The 21122-nt window shown below is 43.9% G+C and overlaps 1 protein-coding gene and 1 non-coding gene across 3 annotated transcripts in view; both read left to right on the forward strand.

The window, feature by feature from the left end:
- The window catches only part of Atp10a (ATPase phospholipid transporting 10A (putative)), a 165458-nt gene that overhangs the window by 48952 nt on the left and 95384 nt on the right, over positions 1–21122 (forward strand). The window lies entirely within an intron of this gene.
- LOC114681950 lies at positions 10274–10378 on the forward strand. Its single transcript, XR_003732964.1, has one exon. It is a non-coding gene; the product is annotated as a U6 spliceosomal RNA (small nuclear RNA).

Consider the following 21122-nt stretch of genomic DNA (forward strand, 5'->3'; position numbering starts at 1 on the left):
TTAATAAGTTATTTCCCTTTTTGTAAGTCTGGAAATGTCTTTGTCTCTCCTTGTTTTTAAAATACATTTTCCTTAGGTGAATTATAGGATTGGTCATTTTCTTTCATTAATTTTTTTTTCAGTCTGTGTTTTTGCTTCATGGTTTCTCAAGACATTTGGTCATCGCCTTTATCTCTACTTCCTTGTACATCATTATTTACTTGTTTGTTTACAATTTAGTTGTCAATTTTTGGCAGTTTTGTGAGCCTGGTCTAGTCCTCTGTTCCCTCCCTCCTCCTACCTGGGATTCATTGGACATTCTGAATTTGTGGATGTAAGTTTTTCATCTTACTTGGGAAAATTTGAAACTGATTTATTTAGCCCCACCCTGGTTTCTATTTACAGCTGTATTGCCCCACAGTTTACTGATGCTCTTTTCTCAGTCTGTTTCATATGGGGTCTCATGTTGCTTCTTCAGGTTCAGGAACTCTTCCTTTCTCACAGGTTATATAATCTGTTAATCTTTCATCCATCTTTATCGTTTTCAAATCTGCACATTTGGTTTAAAAGTTGTTGTTGTTTATGTAATCCATTCCCTCCATGTCTCTACATGCTCGAATCTTCCCTCTGACTTTCTGTACATGTGGACATACCAGCTGTTTTGTTAGTTCATTTTTACCACCTGTGTCATTTGGGGGTCTTTCTCTCATGTGATTCTTACTCTCTTTATAGCATGTGCATTTTCCTGCTTCTTTGCATGCCTGTCTTTTTTTTTTTTTTTTTTTTTTAGAGTCTTCCATGGTGGATTGTACCTTACAGAATTGTGGCCATGTATGTTCCTATACAGGGTCCTGAGTGGTTTTAGATGGAATTGTGTGCATTCAAGGTGGTATGGCTGTAGACTTCCAAGTGGTTTTAGGATCAGTTCATTTGCTCAGTTTGGTTCTATGGAGACCTTCTTTTCACTTATCCTAGGTGGGATCCAAGTATCCCTTTCCCAAAGGGCTTACTTTCCCCCACTACTGAGATAATATCCACCTGAGCACCTATTAACCTGGGAACTGAGAGGTTTCTCTCCTCTGGCTGCTGAGAACTAGGGCTGTTTTTGCAGTGCTGATCTCAGGCAGTGGTCTCTAACTCCTGCTCTTCTCTCTGGCTGTGGCTGCTCCCCCCCCCCCCCCCCCCCCGTTTCCTCATAAAGACTTGGCCAACGACGCTCCAGCAGGACCCTCTGAAGACTCCCAGACTGTACTTTCTGAGGCTCCACCCTGCAAATTCTGGCTTCCTTGTTCTCTCTGAACCAGAAGCTCTATGGTTTCCACACTGGGGACCAGGGCACTGTCAGGCTCCTTGTCTAATGCTACATACAGCATGGCAACTATAAGCAATGAATCCGGCCCAACATTGCTCTGCCCTTGCCCTTACCATAGGACCATTGTCTATGTTTCTACAGTTCAGTGTCTGAAACTCATTAAAACGCGTCACTTGTTTGATGCAGGTAGGTAGATCCCGAGTTTTAATGGCATCTTAGTCAGAAGTAGAGCTGTGGTCACTGCTGAAAAATAATTCATGCTGAGTTGGGGATGTCACTCACTTTTTAGACTTCTTGCAGCATGTTTGAACCCGTAGCTTTAATCCCTAGATTGAGTAAAACCTACATTGGTGGCATATACCAGTAATCCTGTTACTCTGAAGTAGAAGTAGGAGGATCAGAAGTTCAAGGTCATCCTCAGCTAGCAATGAGTTGGAGGAGATCCTGTCATGGAAAAAAAGTGGAGAGAATTATGCTTTGTTTTTTCCAAAAAAAAAAAAAAAATCAAGTTCAGAGATTAATAATGTGTTTGGCTGCCAAGAGAAAATAATACTAAGTAGTGTGTTCCTCTTTGTTGAAAGAAAAAGACAACCACTGAAGTAAACTAAATAAATAAATGAATGAATCTTGCTTTGATTTAGAGTGGAACAAATTGAGTATTTTTTTCCTCTGTTCTTGAATCAGGTTGATTGTAGATAATTAGGACTTTGATACCATCAGCAAAACATTCTTACAGGCTCAGGAACAAATGTAAAGTGTTCCAGGGAAAGGCTTGTGGGTGTGCTCAGGGCACCCTGGCTATTTTCCCTCACTTTGAATGAAAAGAGAAATGTATTTATTTTTATAGTAATATTTCCTTCGAGTGATTGTACAGCAGTAGAACACAGCGCTGCCCATTACAAAGCAGAAGCAAACAGTTTTGTTCCAGGTACAAAGCATGATATCAAACTACAGAAGTTCTCTGTGGCAGGCGAGAAGCTGAGTGCTGGTTCCTGTTTCCTGCTTTGTTGTTTTTGAGTGTGATTGATACCCCGGTCTTCGCCAGAGAATACTCAGAAACTAAGAAGGCAGCTTTAAAAAAGACACTAGCATGAAAAATGATTTTGGTTTTAACTCCTAGCTTTCACTTGTGTAGAGAGCCAAGCCCAGGCCGTAGCTTCCAGCCTTGCTCTTATGAAACATTCACTCTGCCTCCTAATTGCATTGCTATCATACTAATATATACATGTTTAAAAATATTTTACTTATTCATACAATAGAATATTATTAAGACATAAAAATGAATGAGAAACTGACAGATTAAATGACTTTGGTGAACCTTCATAATTTCATTTGTAGATCTTTCCATTTCTAATTTATAAATACAGTTGGGGTTATAAATTATAAATGTACTGCCTCCTGTCAACATTGTATACTTCTATTTGATGATTTCTGTGTCAAACATTATATGGAAATGTTTCCAAGTATTTTCTGTATTAACCTGTGAATGAATAGAACAAAATAAATTGCCTGTGATGGGAAAAAAAATATTTTACTAATTATTTGATTATTTCATAGGACGTGTTTGATCAGATTCACCCCAACTCCTCCCCGTTTCTTCTTCCTGAGCCACCCTTTATGCACCCCTCAATTTCGCGTGCTCTCTTTTAAAAAAGAAAAAAATGTCCCACTGATTTCAATTTGTGCTGTCCATATATATACTTATGGATGTGGGACCATCTACTGAGATTGATAAATCAATCAATCAATCAATCAATCAATCTGACTCTCATTCCCCTAAATGCCATCAAATGTCCATAGCTCCTCCTTTAGGGGCTGGAGCTCATGGAACCTTGTTTTGTTTCATGCTAGAATATTGACCGGCTTGATCTTATGAAGGTCTTGTGTAGGTTAACTGCAGCTGCTGTAAATTAATGAGGGTAATGGTTTTGTCATATCCAGAAGACACTTTTTCATTCTGGTCCTCCTCAGCCCCTTGCCCTTACAATTTTTCTGCCCCCTCCTTCGTGATGGTCTTTGAGTCATTGAAATGAGGGTGTGATAGAGATGCACTGTTTGTGGCTGACACTTACTCTTTTCTCTTTGACTAGGGTATTTCTGGTCTAACCACTATTGACTGCAACGATAAACCTCTCTGATGAAGTTTGAGAGCTGCACTAGTCCATGGATAGATAGATAGGACGTCAGCGAACAGTTTAATACTAGGACCATTTAGCTAAATACTAGTAGGGGGTTCATCCCTGGACCGGTGAGCTCCAAAATTATGTGTTATTGGCCAGACTTGCAGTATCAGGTATGTGATCCCCCCCTGTAGAGTAGCCTTAAAACCAATCAGGAAGTGGTTTGTTACTCCAATAACATTTGTTCCACCATTATACCCATAGACACTGCTTGCCATGCTGGCGATCATTAGAGTTCACAGAGTTCCCAATGGGGTGAGACTGTGGGTGATCCCCGCCCACAGCATAGCACCTTCCTAATTATGTTCTGTTTCATTTCAGAGGGGAACAAGTGCTAAAGGAGGCTATGAGAATAAGTGCTGAGTGAGACTCTAGCATCCATGTGAGGCTGTGTGTCCACTGGGGCTATAGCACTCAGCCTGCCTACAACTTACAATAGCAGGCCTATGCTTCCTCTGGCATTGGGGTATCCGTGCTGTCTCATTGCTTATGTAGTCATTGAAAGCAGGCCAGGTCCAGCCAGGCATGGCAGGTGGGGTGTGGAAACCCTGGGAGGTCAGGTGGATTAGAGTGTTCTGTGTATGTTGGGATGTCAGGTCAACCACCACAGGTTATGGATGGTATCTCCCCATGATCTCACGAGTGCTTTTTTATTTCCTTTCTTGTAAGTTTTCACATTGCTTTCCACCTATAGTTCTGCCACAAATGCTTTAAAAATAGCAGAAGTCCCAGGCCAGCAAGGGCTTCATAGTGAGACTGTCTCTAAATAAAGAAATAAGTAAAAATAATAGAGTGTACACCATCTCCAAGGGATGCTTATTTTCTGCTGGGTCAGAAAGAGCCAATGTGTAAAGCCAGAGGAGTTCCTGAAGTGTGGCATCTCCATAGTGGTAGAGGTACTGGAGGTCTCCCAGCATGCCTCACAATGCTCCTTTATGTCTTTTTCTCATCTTTGCCTCAGATTTCTTAGTTCCGTCTTCTCCTTTCTTCTTCCAACTGTGTCTTTTGCTTTGGGGAATTCTCTACTTTTGGTGGCAAGTTCTGGTCTGTAAGCAAAGAGTGTTCCCATCTCAGAGGTTCCCTTACGTTTTACAGGCATTGACAATTTTTAGAATGTCTCTTTCTACCTCGGAGAGTGTTCTGGGTTTGGACAGAGTAGCCTCCTTGAGCTGGTCTACTCACACCTGCTTCCCTATGACTTCTGTTTGCCATAGTCCTATTATAAAGGTAACTTCTAAGTATTTATGGGCTTTAATAAATACCGTGACATAAAGTCTTCCTAAGGCATCCTCCAGGCAGGCTGGCAGGTTATGAGCTTTGCCTGATGGTACCATTCCAGACACCATTAAAAGATACAGCTTGGGGCTCAGTGAGTAAAGGTGCTTGCCACCATAACTGATGAACAGAATTTAATCCCTGGGGCACAGTGGAAGGAGAGAATTTACTCCTGCAATGTGTACTCTGACCTCCACATGCACATTGTAGCACATCCATGCCTTTCTCCTCATATAAATAAATAAAAAGTAATAAAAACATTTTTAAAGGCACAGCTTACTGGACTTGTGAATGTGGCCTAAGTGACATGCCAGGCCTGTACGAGGCCTGGGGTTCCTTTCCCAGTCCTGCCATGAATAAATAAGTAAATATGGGCAACTTAGTTACAGTACAGTACAGTACGGCTAGCTGACATTGTGACTGGGTCAGATGAGCACTGCACCATCTGCATAGTGAGGCTGTGGGGAGTAGGGAGGATGCAGGATGCCTCCTGCTTAGCATTCATGGAATTCACTGTTTCTTCACTCTCTCACCTCCCTGACTTCCATGGTCACCACTGGACTTCCAGAGATTCGGAATCAGGTCATGCCTAGCCTTGTCCGTGTGCTCTGAACTGCTTACTCTGTGTTCTGTGCGGTATAAGCACATCCAATTGATTCTGTGGCTATTATAGGCAGCTGTGAGGAGAACACGGTTGGACACGGGATCTGAGTTTGGTTTGGCCACTGTTTGCTTTAGCCACCTTCCATCAATGTATATTTTTAGCATTTGCAGAGCAGCCAGTGTACCCGGGTCCCTATAGGCATCACTATGTTTTGAAAAACAAGTACACAAGAATTATTTCTTAGAACATCTCAGATGTAAAGAAACGATGTAAGAGGCAGGTATAACCATCGGACCATGCCTTGGACCTCGGACTGCGTTCAGTGTATGTGCTGAGCATTGCAGGCACCTCAGGTTCCTTTGGAAGATAGAAGCTGCCATGAGCTGGGGGACTCCTCCTGCGGAACCTACCCTCAGCAACTCCATTGTTTCTTATAACAGCTGTATATGGAGTGACCAGGATCTAGATCCTTGGGTCTTCTGGCAGCAGATCATAGAAGAAAGTTTGGAGTGTGGAAGATCTTTGAGGATTCCTTCCTTTTCTGTCACCATCTCCTCCCTCACAGTGCTGTGGATGGACCACAGAGAGTGACAGAGGAACTCTCAGCCATCTTCTCTCATCTGACGACTCGACTTCTATATTTGTATATCCAAAGAACTGAACTCAGGGCCTAGCAGATGCTAAGCACTAATTCTACTATTTTGTTACAGTCCCTGCAGATAATACTGATTTTTTTTTTTAAAGACACGTTTTCAAAATAATTGGCACCCTTTCTGTTGTTATTAAAAAAAGGGAATAAAAAGCCTCAGGATTAATTTTCTGCTCCATACTTTGTCCCCCGTGTCCTGATGCAGCTAACGTGCATGTCTTCTTCTGTCGAGTGGGTGATTTGTCACAGCTTCCCATGGTGGCGGAACCCACTTCCTCTTTGGGTGACGAGCCCTGATCTTATCACCTGGCTGGCTGTAGTGCAGAGGTGAAACTAAGAAAGACCACAGGAAAGAGGGCCACCTGTTTGTTTCTTTCCTGTGTCTCATTGGTCCTCTGAGTGGGAACTGTGGGGCAGGAAGCCTGCCTTCTTCAGCTGCATGGCGTGCTTCCAGATGAGATGATTACAGATGGAATGTGGGGCGGAGGCCTCTCCTGGCCAGCCTTCCTCGCTGAAAAGCCTGTTCACAGGCACAAGCTGTACATATAGAATGTGAAGGACTTTGGAGTTTTCCCCAGAAGAAAGCGAAAATGAATAAAAATGAAGCATTTAAAACACAAATATCATTCTTGTATTACTTTAAATGGACTTTATTGCACACACAAAAAAAGAAAAACTTGATTCTTGTCTAAATTTCCCACATGTTCCTTCTTAAAAGCGCACAGCAACTTTCTGGTGAAGTGCATGGATTTCTTTAGTTAATCTTTGACACTTCTTGTGAGTTTTCTCTCCAGTTTTAAAAGGAAATGCATTCCTGAGGAAAATAAGAATGAAAAGCATGCTTTCCATCCCCTCCCACCCCAAGTCTCCCTGAAGCTTTCCCCCCTAGACACATGCTCTCTTCTGTGCCCATCTCTCCAGCTCGTCTCCACCTGGTACGTTTTGGGCCCTTCATCACCCTATACTTGGCTAACTTTTCTAATTTCTCTCCATCCCCATCATCTAACATGCAGCATGGAAGCCTCTCCAGAATATCGGGGACACTTGCAGCCATCAAGTGCCCCATTCCCATGGTTGCCTACCTTCAGCTTGGGCCTTATGGTCTCTTGTTTTCTACTAGGGTTTAACTGCCCACTCAAGATCTTCACATCTTCATAGTTAATTTGGGGCCCTTTTCAAAACCTGAGAAATTATGTTGTGACTGGAGTACTCAGGTCAAGCTTAACCCTCCACATTCAGGAAGTTTCTTCGAATTTCCCTCAGAGTTGTACAATATTTGTCATATAATTGGAGTAAAGATTCAGGCTGGTCACCGAGTGGGTGACAACGGTGATGTAATATAGCACATGAGTTGAGAGCCAGTGGCCACTTATGTGAATTCCACCGGAGGAGAGCTGTGGATGTGTTGAAGCAATCCTTTCTTACTCTTTAAACTATCTGCCACTCCACTACACCTTGCAGGGTAGCAAAGCCACAGTGAACCTGACAGAAGCAAATGCCACATGGAGAATGAGCCTCAGGACTGGATGGCACTTTTGATGTGCAGGGAGGTGCAGGGAGGTGCAGGGAGGCGGCATGTTGCGGTCATTTGAATAATTAAAAGCTGTGCTTATTGTGCGTGGGGACAGAGTTAAACTGGAGGGAGTGTGTCCTCAGTCTCCTGATGTGTTTGGTATATGTGACAGTAAGATGATATGCTTTAAATATTTTTCCTTTAAAAAATTAATAATGTTCCACCATGGAACAGTGCCTTCTGTACACTGTAAGGGGCTGTTTGTAACAATTGGGGAAACTGCTTCAGCAAATAGGAGCTGGGCCTGACATCATGGTCTCTAGTCTAGAGAGATTGTGGAGGTTATAAGTTTGCTCTCCTTCTGTCTTGCTTTTCTATTTTTTTTTTTTTTTTTTTCTGAACTGGTAGTCCAGGTGGGCTTGGAACTTGCTATGTCGCTCATGCTTGTCTTAAAACTCAAAACCTACCTTCCTCAGCTCATGACTACTGGGATTATAAATATGATCTGTCGCATTCTGAATGTGTCCTTTCTTCTCTCTGTTTTTCTAAGTAAAGGTAGGTCCTTGTGTGAATGAAACAAACTGTGAAGTGTTCAATAATCTCTAGGTTTAAATGCATTTAAGACAGAATTTTGTCTGGCCTTCATTTGTAAAACTTGGATTAAGTATTTTTCTTTTAAGACAGCTGTTTCTTAGTATCTGCAGGGTTTCATTCAAGGACCTTGGTCCAAACCTCAGGTACCCAAATCCACAGATGCCGAAATTGTTTCTGTGTTTAATAAAATATTCATAGGAGACTTATAACCATAGCTAATGCAATATGGAGTAACACCAGGTAAAAACTTGGTTCGGGGAAAATGCACTAACACAGTGCCTTCCAGTAGGCATTAGCCATGTCTTCTCAAGTGTACAGTATAGATTTACCTAAGTTGTGCTTATGGTTCATTTTAGGCACAATAATGGCTCCCAAGATGTGCACATCCAGATCTTTAGGAGCTGTGAGTGTCTTGGTTTTCATGGCAGAGAGAAGGAAGATGTTAATGTGATAACTATCTGTAAGAAGATTGTTTTGGATGTCCTGGTTAGGCCAGTGTAGTAAGAGTGGTCCTTAAAGCACAGAAGAGAAAAGCAGCTCAAGGAGAGACCTGACACTGGTGCATGTTAGGGAGCAGAGGTGTCCTACAGAAAAGGGGAGAGACACAGAAACTCTGCCTGAGCACCCAGAACCCTGTTGGGATCCTCTGTTGAGATTCTGGCCTATAGAGCTGTAGATGGGTCGTTTGTATGGCTTTGGCTACTAAGTTTGTGGAAATCTGGTACGGCATCAAGGAAGGCCAATGGTAAATATTGAAGAGCTTCTTCCGGGATTCAAGCAGCAGCTCAAGGGTGCACAGCCCAGCAGCACGCTCCCTGTAGCATGGAGCAGCCCCAAGAGCCCTAGAAGATGGGGCCATGCCATTTTCAGAGTGCGCTTCTTTTCCAAGAAGGAACGCATCCAGATGGAGAGATCCCAAACAATTCTGGCCCAAGCAACGTTTTGCTAACTTAATACAGGAAAATAGTTTTACCAAGCCTTCCAAGTGAACAAGAGCAGTTTTGTGTTTTCTGTTGAACTTGTGGACCATATGACCTAGTCATGTGGAGCACATGTCCTCTTTGTTCGTAAGAGTTCTGATGAGACCCTTGCTTTTGGAGTACCAGGAAGTGTCCAGCCTTCTGCCCAGTGCTGGCAACCAGCTATTTAGTGACCTGGATTGATTTTGTGCCACCCATTAGTTAAGCAAAATTAGGTTCAGAAGTAAGTATGGGGCTTTTATCTGGGGAGCTATGACTCCCCTCTTGCCCTATTGTGTGGAGTGCAGACAGAAGCAGACCAGCCTAGTTGAAGATGCAGTAACCTCAGGGAGCTGCAGAGAACAGAAAGGTGTGTTTTCCCCAGAAGCAGTTGTTCCCAACCAGATTGGACAAGTATCACTATGGGTAAATTTACGTCTGATAAATAGAAGCTCAGATGTTGGCATTGCTGCCTGGGAGCTGAACAGGAGTGGGCCTGTTCATAGTGGGATTGTGCATCTTGGATGCTCACAAACTTCTGCATGCTACGAAACATACACCAAGCCATATTATCTGTGATGCAGACATGGAACTATCTTCATTACCTGTTTTGCATTTGAGGATGCTTAGTCTAAGACCTAGTGGGCTGTGCAGCTCATGCCTTCCCACGCCAGGGTTTAACCCAGAGAAAAACTTCTATGTACTATATGACTCTGGTTTCTGCTTTACAGTCTTGGGGCATGGGTTGCTGTCAAATGAATGCCCTGCTCATTAAGAGGCATGCGTTTAAATTCCATAATGTACTGGGCACAGTGTGGATTAATGCATACTTTTATGAAGACCCTGCATGTAGTCCTATCTCCCTGGGGGCACCTAACTGTTCTCTCTTTTAAGGTTAGTTATTTAAATTGGGACAAGTTTCCTTCCACCCAGTGCAGACTCAAGTCCAAGGTCACTATGAATAGATCTCCCTAGGCGGAAGGACCAGTAACTCACTCTCCCATTACTTATTCAAGTCGGTTCAGGAATACTCTCATTTGTTAGCACACTTTCCCATGACCTTAGGTCCCACTGCCATCCAGTGTGTGTGTGTGTGTGTGTGTGTGTGTGTGTGTGTGTGTGTGTGTGTAGAATTGCACACACTTTCGGTGGCAATGTAGATTAGTTCTAGAGAACAGCATGGCTATTCCTCAAAGACTTACAATGGTGCTCTCTTTGGTATAACATATTCCAAAATTAGAATAATGCAGGGAAGAATAGGATGACCTAAGTGCAAGGATGATACACCTTTTTAAGAATGTATACTTATTATGTCTTATCTTAACTTAAAAAATAACTAAGAATAAAATAAGACAAAATAGAATTATAATATGACCCAGTCATTCCACTTTGGGGTGTTTGTTCAAAACATGGAAATCAGTGTAGGCAAGAGACATCTGCACCACCCTCTTAGGGCACCATTGACAAGAACCAAGGCATGGAATCTGTCAGCAGCACGTGAGTGGGTGAAGAAAATATGCTAGATATATGTGATGTAATGTTATTTTACTTTAAAAGGTCCTGTTCTTTGCAGCAACAAGCAAGGATGGGCCCAGAGGAGAATGTGCTAAGTGAAATAAGTAAGACACAGAAGGAAAATTCCCTACTTGTACAATCTCATGTACATGGAATCCAAAACAATGGGGCTCATAGCAGCAGAGAGTTGTATGAAAGTTAATAGAAGCTGAGGGCTGTGGGAGAGATGGTGGACAAAACTGTTAGAATCAGTTATTACTATTACGGTGATGGATCTGTTAATTGGCTTGATCCTTTCATTCCACATGGCACACATACATCACATCGTTGCATACTCTATAATTAATATAATAAGTTGGAGAAGTGGTGAGAGAGGGAAGGACAGAGAGAGGGGAGACAGATAAAGGAAGAGTTATTTGGGTGTTAAGTTGTTGGAGGTCTGAGGTCTGAGTAAGCACAGAAAGAGTTCCTGTGTCTAGGACTTCAAAAGTCTGAGACATTTATAGGAGCCCAAGACTCCTATAAACTCCATGCAGTTTCTATGGTCTGTAAAATTTCAGTGGTTTCTCTGTCAGGGTTCTTTTAGCATACATTTACAATTTTTTTTTTAATTAAAAATTTTCACTCAGTAATGTAATTGTTGTGCCTTTGAGTGCCCTTTACATTTTTCCCCCCTGTGATGGTCTTATCTTACCTACTCAGGCCCCAGGAAGCTCAATGTCTTACTGACAAGAATTTTTTTTTTTTAATCTCTACAAAACATTAGAGGTGATTTATTTAGTAAGTGTCCCAATTTAAAGATTTCTCAATGCAAATCTTGATGGAAACATCACATTAAACTGTAAATGGATAGAATGCCTTGTCTGGTAAACCTGTAAAACTGGCTGGATTCTCAGCAGCATGGCTGAGCATCAGTCCTTGAGCATGAAGAAGTGTTGCTGATCTTTCTGTGGTTGACTTGTGTGTTGGGAGAGGGTCAGAAAGTGAGGAACTAGGGCTCAGAACTTGGAGTTTGTTTATGAACCTGCCCTTCCAGCCGTTCCGGATCAAACCCACTCACATTGCTGCTCCTGAGCCCTGTCTCTTCGGGAGTTTTACTTTTATTTCCTTACAGAGCGTGTTGATGTCACTTAGTTGAATGTTTTGTTTTGTTCTTGTTTTAAACAAAAGTTTTCTAAACTTTTGTGGTTCATCTCAAGTTGCTGGCTACCTAAGACTTGCTCAGCTCTCCCTCTATAAAGGATGGGAACATTTTTCTTCGGGTGAAGCCGGCTGAAGGCGAGGCAACTTGCTGGTCCAAATGTAGCTTCCAGGTGGGGTTATTCTTTCTGGCTTGTAGATCTAAGGGGACATGGCAGATCTAAGGGAGGGGATTTGGCAGGCTGTCAGGATGTCCTGGGGGCTGGACTGTGCCCCCACACTGCTGAGCGTGTTCTCTGGCCATAGGAACCTGGAAGCTCCTGATCCAGATTGCAATCTAGCACTTCACAGGCAGAAGAAAGGCTCCTTTTTTCGCTGGTGATTTGAAGCTCCCCTTTGTTTTGATGTGCCCTGGTCATTCTGTCTGTAGACTCTCCAGACGGGCTGTGGAAAGCCATCTGATACCCCCACCCTCCATACCTTTTGATACTCAAGTGTCTTCCTGTGACATGTTACTCATATGGGCCTTTTTTTTTTTTCTGTAGCAGATGACCTATATAGCTATCTTGAAGGGTCTTGGAGACCCTCCAGACTTCAGGCCAGAGGTAGAGTGCTGGCAGTGCCTGCTGCCCTTCTCTCCACAGGAGGACACGGGCTTGATCTGGGTGTGGCCCTTGCTGGGACTTGAGCCTTGAAGCAGGAAGGACACATTGTTCCAGGTACTTCCATCGGACAGTTTGCCCCAGAGAGACTGGAATTTTTTATTGCCTTTGGGGTTCAGTTCTTCCACTAGGCAGGACTGTTGTGGCCAAGTGCACCCACTGTGGGTGCCATAGACAAGTTCTGTCATTAGGTTATGTGTTTTCAGTGACAAGAAGAGGGAGGCAGCCCACTAGGGGCCTTCCCATGCCCTGTTAAGAACCCCAAATTTTTGGTCCAACAGACTTTGTAGGGGACAGAGGTCAAGCGCATCACGGATAAAGTCTCATACTCATTCTCCATAGAAACCTGTTGTGGCAGAGGGTGATCTTTCCGGATAGCAGACTTTCAGCTTGATAGAAGTCACTGGAGAGTGTGACCTAGACATGGAACCGATGCCCAGGGTGAAATGTGAGGCCTGGCTGTGCTGTGCAGTACAGAAGGGGTTTCTTTAGGCCCCTGTTTCCTACCAGAAGACGGGAGCTACTTGTTACGGGTGCCAAGTGTTTGTGGGAAGGAAGCCTCTTGGGGTCATCTGCCCTAGGCACGGTACCTTGGTAGAGCCTAAGGTCCCACTTCCAGTTGTCAAGTGCTGATGAGTCAGGTGCTAGACCAGACCGAAGACATCTCAGTTCTGTAAGAGAGTCTTTAAAGTGGTAATTTAAAATAAAAAGAACAGCACAAACTTGAAAAGTGGGAGAGAAGTGAAAGAGGGACTTGAGTTGAGGATAACAGAACCTTTGAAAGGTGTGGAAGGGTCCAGAGCCTGGATCCCAACAGGGCTGATTAGGGCTGCTCTCCAGGGCAGGTTAGGGCTTCTCCTCCAGGGCTGGTTAGGGCTCTTTTTCTGAAAACAAAACAAAACAAAAAAAACCCCTACAATGTTCTATAATGCACAAGAATCTAGAGGACATGTGTGAGGCAATCTAAATATAGACAAACGCTGCTTATATAGACTGGCTGAAGATCTACTCTCTGAAATTCCTAGGACCAAAATTTTTCAGATTTTTTCCCCAGACTTGGATGTTTACATATACATAATGAATTGCCTTGGGCTAGAACACAAGTCTAAGCAGGGATGTCATTATCATTTGTCTCTCTTGTATGCACCGTGTACACAGCACAAAGGTAATTTCATGCAATATTCTCAGCATACTTTCGTTTTGACTGCACCATGTCACACGAGACCTGGTAAGAACAGTTCTCTTGTAGCATCCGGTGGACACTCAACCCCTTTTTCTTGTTCTGATTAAGGTACCTAGTATCAATGTAGAACATAAAAAACCTGCACAGGGATAGGCACAATGGGGTGGCCAGGGACTGGAGGTAGCGGGGAGAATAACTACCCTTAGGGCTGTCTAGGGTAAAGGTGCTTGCCTCCAAGACTGAGGACTATAGTTCAATTCTAGGGGGAACCCACATGGTAGAGAGATCTGAACACACACACACACACACACACACACACACACACACACACACACACACTAAAGGAATGAATGAATGAATAAATAAATAATAAATGTGATTGCAGATTTGAGACTCTCTAGCTGCTGGTCAAGGTATGCAAGATTTCAAACAGGCTGCATGAATAAAGTTTGGTTATCTGTTGCACAGCATGGTGGGTGACTACAGTTAATATCTATTTTGAGATTGCTAAGTAGATTCTAAATGTTCCCCGCCCCCTATAGAGACACGAAGATGTGTGGTAGTGGATATTTTAAATAGCTTGATCTGATCATTGCACTGTGTATATAAAAAGGTCACATGATTAATGTTATTCATCATTTAAAAATCTGAAACATAAACAGCTAAAGAATGTTTCTCAAGCTGTAGGTAGAGGGAAAACTGTCCAGTAGGAACTCAGATTCCTGCTGCCACTGCCTTCTTCAGCCACAAATTGTCCCTCTGCCTGGCCAGTCAGTCCCAGGGGAAGCAGGTAGGTTTGGGTTGGAGCATACCTGTCCATTATGCATGTGGCTATAGCCATCTGCTAATGCCCTTCTGACTGTGAGAGTCACTTGTAGATGGATCCCTTAGTACAGGCCATGTCCCCCAGTGCCCATGGGATGACTCCTTCCGGGTGACTCATTTGCAAGGCATTTGTGCATATATAAAAGCATCACAGGCCCCCTGTGGAGCCTTCCAGGTTCCACACATAGTGTACACACAGAGTCACGGTGAGATCTATGACTTAACACTGAGGGACAGATACTGAACCCATGTGGATGAGCTCTGAAGCACTATTGCCACATGCCTAGTTCTCCCTAGGGCACATTATCAACCAGAGCTCTGGAATGAAGGACTAGAATAATAGCTGAAAAATATTTCCAGCTAAAAATTCTAGTGATAGTACCTATCCCAGCACATTGTGGGAATGCAGCTCCTGGCAGTAAGAAGCAGAGTAACACGGCGCTAAAACTGGATTTAGAAATCTAGCTTAGAGGCCATTCATGGTGATAAAAACAGCCAGAAATCCCAGAACACCAAGGCAATTCCTACTCCTGTTTACAAGTCTTCAATTCTAAGTCACTGGGGAGAATTGAGAAGGGAATCTGTCTGCACAGCAGTCTGCAGTGAAGGCCCAAAAAGTCGTCATGATTATATTTTCAAGTAGACTGCAGGAGAGTAAGGAGAGGCTTTGGATGGGCCTCAAGCTGAGGTCAGGTAGAAGGGATAGGTCTGTGTTGCACTCTGCCTAAGGGAATATAGCTAGTAAGAGTGCATTACAGATTTCCAAGGAGCTGAGAGAAGGGCTTTTGAACATATTCACCATAAAGAAATGATTACTTTTGAGGTTATGGATAAGCTATTTTTCCCAATTGGATCGTTACAAATGCATACATAAATTAGAATATTATATTGTGGCTCGTAAAATGGAGCCATACTATAAGCCATTCAAAATATTAAAACTAATAAAATAAAAAACTGAGCTGAAGGTGACTGGCAAGGCCATGTGGCCCTCTGTGGGAATGTGATAGACAGTTATTTAACAAGCATTGTCCTGTGGAGTCCCAGGTACCAGGCAAGGCTCTGTTGTGTAGGTCCCATGTGTTTTGACATAGTAGGAGGCTCCTGGCTGAGTCATTCACTCAGAAGAGCCCAGGAGGAGGCATAGCTTGTCTTTTTGTTTTGGGGGACAGGGCTGTGCTATGTAGCCCAGACTGGCTTTGAACTTTTTGGAAGGACAACACCACTTTCGAGGGGACACAGTGAGGATGAAGTAGGAACCATAAATCTGCAGTAGCCGTCCTGGGGTTCCCAGCTCCTGGCCCCCAGTTTTAGAAGATGGCCACCAGCAGAGAAGAAACACAGTTTGTTGTGAATTCTAGTACCATTGCTTATTCTTTGCATATAATTGATGGGCTCAGTTTCTCTAGGTTGCTGTCACTTCCCTTACTTTACTGAGGAAAGCTGGGAGGTGACCTCAAGCTTAAATCACAGGGGTGTCTTGTCACCCCACAAGTGGTATCAGAAGGAATTACATCCAAGTAGCCTGTTTCAAGTCAAATGTAACAACGCTTTTGCTCCAGTGCCTGCACCCACCAAGATGCACTGTGTTTATTTATGGTCCCAGAGTGATCATAATTGTGTAGCCTGCCCTGATTTAGCACATTTTCAGTAAATATATTACCAGGAGATAGTGCTTTGGTGGCATTTTTAGAAAGCCTTTTTTGTTAAAAGAGGTTGCGTTTATGATGTCTAATTCTTCATCGTGGTGAGAAGGTAGAACCTGGTGTTGTTTGGGGTGGGTTGAAAGGGGTGTCCGTGTCTCCTCCCCCCCCACCCCCCTGTGAGAGACAGCAGGAAGCTTCAGAAAAGCACCTCCATCACTGATCCAGACTGCTCCCTTGTGTGTGTGAGAAAGCCCATTTTCCCTCTGACTGGCAGCCTTCTCTTAAGGCAGAGGAGAGGGAGGGTCCCTGTTATGAAGTTCTGTAACATAAAGTTCTAGTTTGGAGGAAGCAGGATCTCTGGGGAAAATGGTGGTGTAAACTAACCATTCTTCCCCTTCCACTGCACACCTGGGTCCCATGTGTCCAATTGTCTGGGGCAGACCTTGCCTCCATGCAGGTATGTGGGCAGCACCAGTTAGATTTATTGGTTGTAGACACTGGGAACAAACACATGTTGGGGAGCCCTGGCTTCACTCCTGAGAAGTAGAGCCTGCAGAGGTTAGGCGACCCTCACTCTGTCCCTGGGCTGATTCCCCCACTTGTCATGGCAGAGTCTGCCCGAAAAACCTAGAGGAAGCTCTAGCTGTGTGTTCTTGGGAAGCCACATCATCTTGCTTTGGGAAAGAACCTGGCATTGTGTTAGAAAGCAGCCAGAGCCTGGACATGATAAGCAAGAACAATAACTGTTGACACATGGCTCCTGGCAGCTTCAGGAGAGTGTGGAGTCAGACAATAGAACTCACACCTAGAGAAGCCAAAGCTCCTGAGAATGTTTACAAAAATGCAGTGAGCACTTAGAAGGGGAAGCGTGAAAGTGCTTCGGACAGAAAGGAACAAAAACAGTACTAAGGAATAAATGCAACAGTTACAGTGCCGGACCCATGTAAGGAGAGGAAGAGGCCTTGAGTGAGCTCAGTCCTGAGTGAGTGTGCATTGTTGACATGGGCATAGCCCTGTCCAGGACTTGAGAGCCTCAAACCCATGGAGAAAAAAATAGCAACACCTTCTCCCTGGGGGTGAGGCTCAGAGGGCAAAGCCTCCCTATCTGGCCCAAGTGTGGATGCTGTAGTTCATGCAGAAAATGTCCACCATAGCTTTCTCCTCCTGGGATGTTTATGGCCTGCACACCGCTTCTCCCCAGAGACTGCTTTTACTGAGACTAGTTAAACCTGCCTCCTTGAGCCCCCTGTATATAGTAACCCTGCTTCCTTGTTTTTCTGTATGCAATAACCCTGCCTCCTTGATCCACCTGTATGTAATAATCCTGTTTCCATGTTTTTCTTTTTTTTTTTTGGTTTTTCGAGACAAGGTTTCTCTGTGTAGCTTTGCGCCTTTCCTGGAACTCACTTGGTAGACCAGGCTGGCCTCGAACTCACAGAGATCCGCCTGCCTCTGCCTCCCGAGTGCTGGGATTAAAGGCGTGCGCCACCACCGCCCGGCCCATGTTTTTCTATATGTAATAACTCTGCCTTATGTAATAACTCTGCCTTCTTGTTCTGCTGTTTGCAATAACCCGGCCTCCTTTGTTCAACTCTATAAGAAACACACCAAGCTTCCAGCGAGCTATGCTTCCTCCAGCAGAGAACACAGACCATCCAATCTCAGCTTTTCTTTTTCAATCTCTTCACTCTCTCACTGCCCCAGTCTGGTCCACGCCTCTGGAAGCAGCACAAGGACTCAGCAGACATCAATAAAGAAAAACTACATTTGTTTTCTTACAGTATTAAGGATCCAGCTCAGGAGGTTGTGCACCCTGAGGAGATTACAACCCCATTCCAGACTATATTCAGCCACATCCCATTCAACGACAAAGTATATTTTAAGGAGTGAAGAAGTATAAGACCATGTAGCATTTTCCTTGGCCCTGAATTGGAATCCACAGAGTTGTCTTGTCACCCCAGAAATGGCATCAGAAGGAATTGTATCCTAGTAGCACATTTCAGTTGACCTGTGACAACCCTTTTACTGGATCCAGTGTCTCTACCCAGCAAGATATGATAGTGTTTCTTTACGGACCCTGAGTGATCATGATTTAGGACATTTGTAATAAATACATTACCAGGAAATATTGCTGTGGTGACATTTTTAGAAAGCTTTTATTGTTGTTGTTGAAGAGAGGTTGCATTTATGATGTCTAATTCTTGATTGTGGGGAGAAGGTAGCACCTAGATTGTGGTTGGTGGATTGGAAGTGGGTGCTCTCGGTGAGGAACAGCATCAAGCCCACACATGTGCTATGTGGTTCCAGCTGGAGAGTTGTATTACTAAGATGTTTAAAACACAAAGAACATTTTTTTTTCACCAGATATTGGAACCAGTGTGACTCACAAATATTCCAAAGCAAGCAACATAGAAGCTTATCCATCACATGCTCCGATTCTCAGGGGCACAACCTTGGGGCTTCTCTTACCCAGAGAGGTTGGGGGAAGGAGGGCACCTCAGTCAGTTTACAGGAAAGTTCTTCCCAATTTCCAGGGTAGTGGTGGAGCTGATCAGATAGCCTGTTTGGACAAACTAGTGTGGTGTTGACATGAAAACACAGAGAAACTCCTAGAACACTGTAGACAGACAAGCCCACATCATTCTATACAGAGCAGAGGGACATTTCCATTCACTAGGGGAAAGGATGGCTTCATAACTAGCATTAAACGGACTGGTTGGCCAGGAGAAATGTGTTGGGCATTGTGGTTTCAGTGTGAAATGTCCTCTGTAGGTTTGAGTGTTCAAATACCTGGTCCTCAGCTGATGGTGCCACTTTGGAACCTTTACTAGGTGGATCCACCCTGGAGAAAGTGGGATACTGTGGGGCAGGCCCTGCAGGTTCTTAGTTCAGCCCCACTTTCTGTCTGCCCTCCCTCTGCACCCAGACTGGGGACACAACATACCCGTCACCTTATACATCTCAGGCCCCAGCTGCCTCTCTTTCCCCACCATCATGACCACACCCCTTTTCAAACCATGGGTCAAAGGAAAAAACAAAAAGCAAAGCCTTTCCTCCTTTAGTTACTTCCTGTCAGGTATTTGGTCACGACAAGAGGGAAAGTAATGAGACTGTTGTTCACGTTGTAGCATAAAAGTATCAGATGGTTTGAACATTTAAATGTGTTTAAGGAAAATACTCTGTACTCATCTCACAATAAAGGAAATTAGGAACCACCATGAACTTCCAGAATTGGGCCCAGAGACATCAGCTGTATTTAATGATTTACCAATGTAAGACCATGAGTCATGCCACAAGCACAAGTTATAAGAGAAGAGTGTGGGGTGTGCTGGGAGAGAGGAGGGGGAGAGATCATAGCTTGATAAAAAAATATCCACAAGGGAAAAAACAGAGAAAGACGTCTAGTTCATATGTAAATGCTCCCACAGGTCAGCTGGTCAAAAAGAGAAGATAGCAAAAAAGAGGTAAAGAGAAAGTATGTGGGTGAACTCACAGGACACGTAGATTTGGGCATCCAAGCAAGGTCCTGGCCCAGTCCCTGTGGGTACCAAGGAATGAGTGTGTGTTTTGAGAATTTCTGACTTCCTCAAGAACAACCATGTTAGACACAACTGTCCAAAAAGGGTTTTAAAACTCAGAGTTTGTGGGCAATCTTGATTTAGGTGTCATTTCACTTTCCTGGGCTGGCATATTTCCTAGGAAATAGTCATTCAACCTGGGTGTTCAATTGTAGCTAGAAGATTTCCTGTGTCCCAGCCTGCCGATGGTCAGGACAAATCTCTCTCACCCGCCAGTCCTGCAGCTGCTCCAATCCAAATAAACACACAGAGGCTTATATTGCTTATGAACTGTATGACCATTAGCTCAAGCTTATTACTGACTAGCTCTTACACTTAAATTAACCCATAATTCTTATTTATGTTTAACCGTGTAGCTTGGTACCTTTTCTCAGTTCTGCCTTCACATCTTGCTTCCTCTGTTTCTGGCTGGAGACTCCTCTGTGGTTTGGAGCAATCACAGTCTAACAAATGTCTGTCTCTCAGAACCATGAATGTTCTTCCCTAGAAGAGAAAATCTTCACAGCAATTTCTCCCCACGATTTGTCTTGCCAAACTTTTCCAAACTGACTTTTGCTGATGCTTTCTTGTAACACGATGGTTCTGGCAATTCTTCTCTGAACAAGCAGCAGTAACCCCTTCGTGTCCCCCAGCAGCATCACCGCAGTCGACAACATGATGAGAAGCAGCTTGTAGCTCAGAGCAGAAGCCACCACCTCCATGGTTCTGCTGCCGCTGTTTGTAGATCGGCCTGGCTGCAGCTTCTCCTCAGCAAGCCTCCTAGGACTGGTCTCAAACTGAGGTCCTCCTGCCTCCATATCCTTCAGTAAATCCAACCAGCATGCACCACCACAACCAGCCAAGTGTAGCTCAGGCCTGAGTTGAGGCCTGCAAGGCCACAGGCAAGTGGCTTTTTCATGAATTCATACCACGAACGTTGGGCGCCAGATGTAGATGAATTTCTAAACAGTCTTATTAATAAAAACAAACCCAGTGCCAGTTATTGGGGTGAATGCTGGAAGATCAGAGAAGCAGAACAAGCCACAGCCACCTCACCTCGCCAGTTCCTCAGCTGATCCTGTTTCCTCAGACGGAAAGCCTCTGAATCCTCATGAATCTCAGCTGAACTGCTGCTAAAAGCCTAAAAGCTTAACAAGACTCTAGTTCCTGGTTTTCATGCCTTATATACCTTTTTGCTTCCTGCCATCATGCCTGTCACCATGCCTGGCTATTTCCAGTGTGACTTTGAACTCACAGAGGTCCAGATGGAGCTCTGCCTCCAGAATGCTAGGATTAAAGGCGTGTGTGCCACCATTTTCTGGCCTCTATGTCTATCCAGTGGCTGTTCTGTTCTCTGACCCCAGATAAATTTATTAAGGTGCACAATATATTGGGGGACACAATACCACCACATTTCCCCCTTTTTGTCTAAAATTTAAAAAATGCTTATAACTAATACAAGAAAAACTATATCCAATAAGTATATACAATATACACAGTCAAGAATTACATTAACAATGTCTAGCCCATTA

The sequence above is a fragment of the Peromyscus leucopus genome, chromosome 1, assembly GCF_004664715.2.
Source record: "Peromyscus leucopus breed LL Stock chromosome 1, UCI_PerLeu_2.1, whole genome shotgun sequence".
Lineage (NCBI taxonomy): Eukaryota > Metazoa > Chordata > Mammalia > Rodentia > Cricetidae > Peromyscus > Peromyscus leucopus.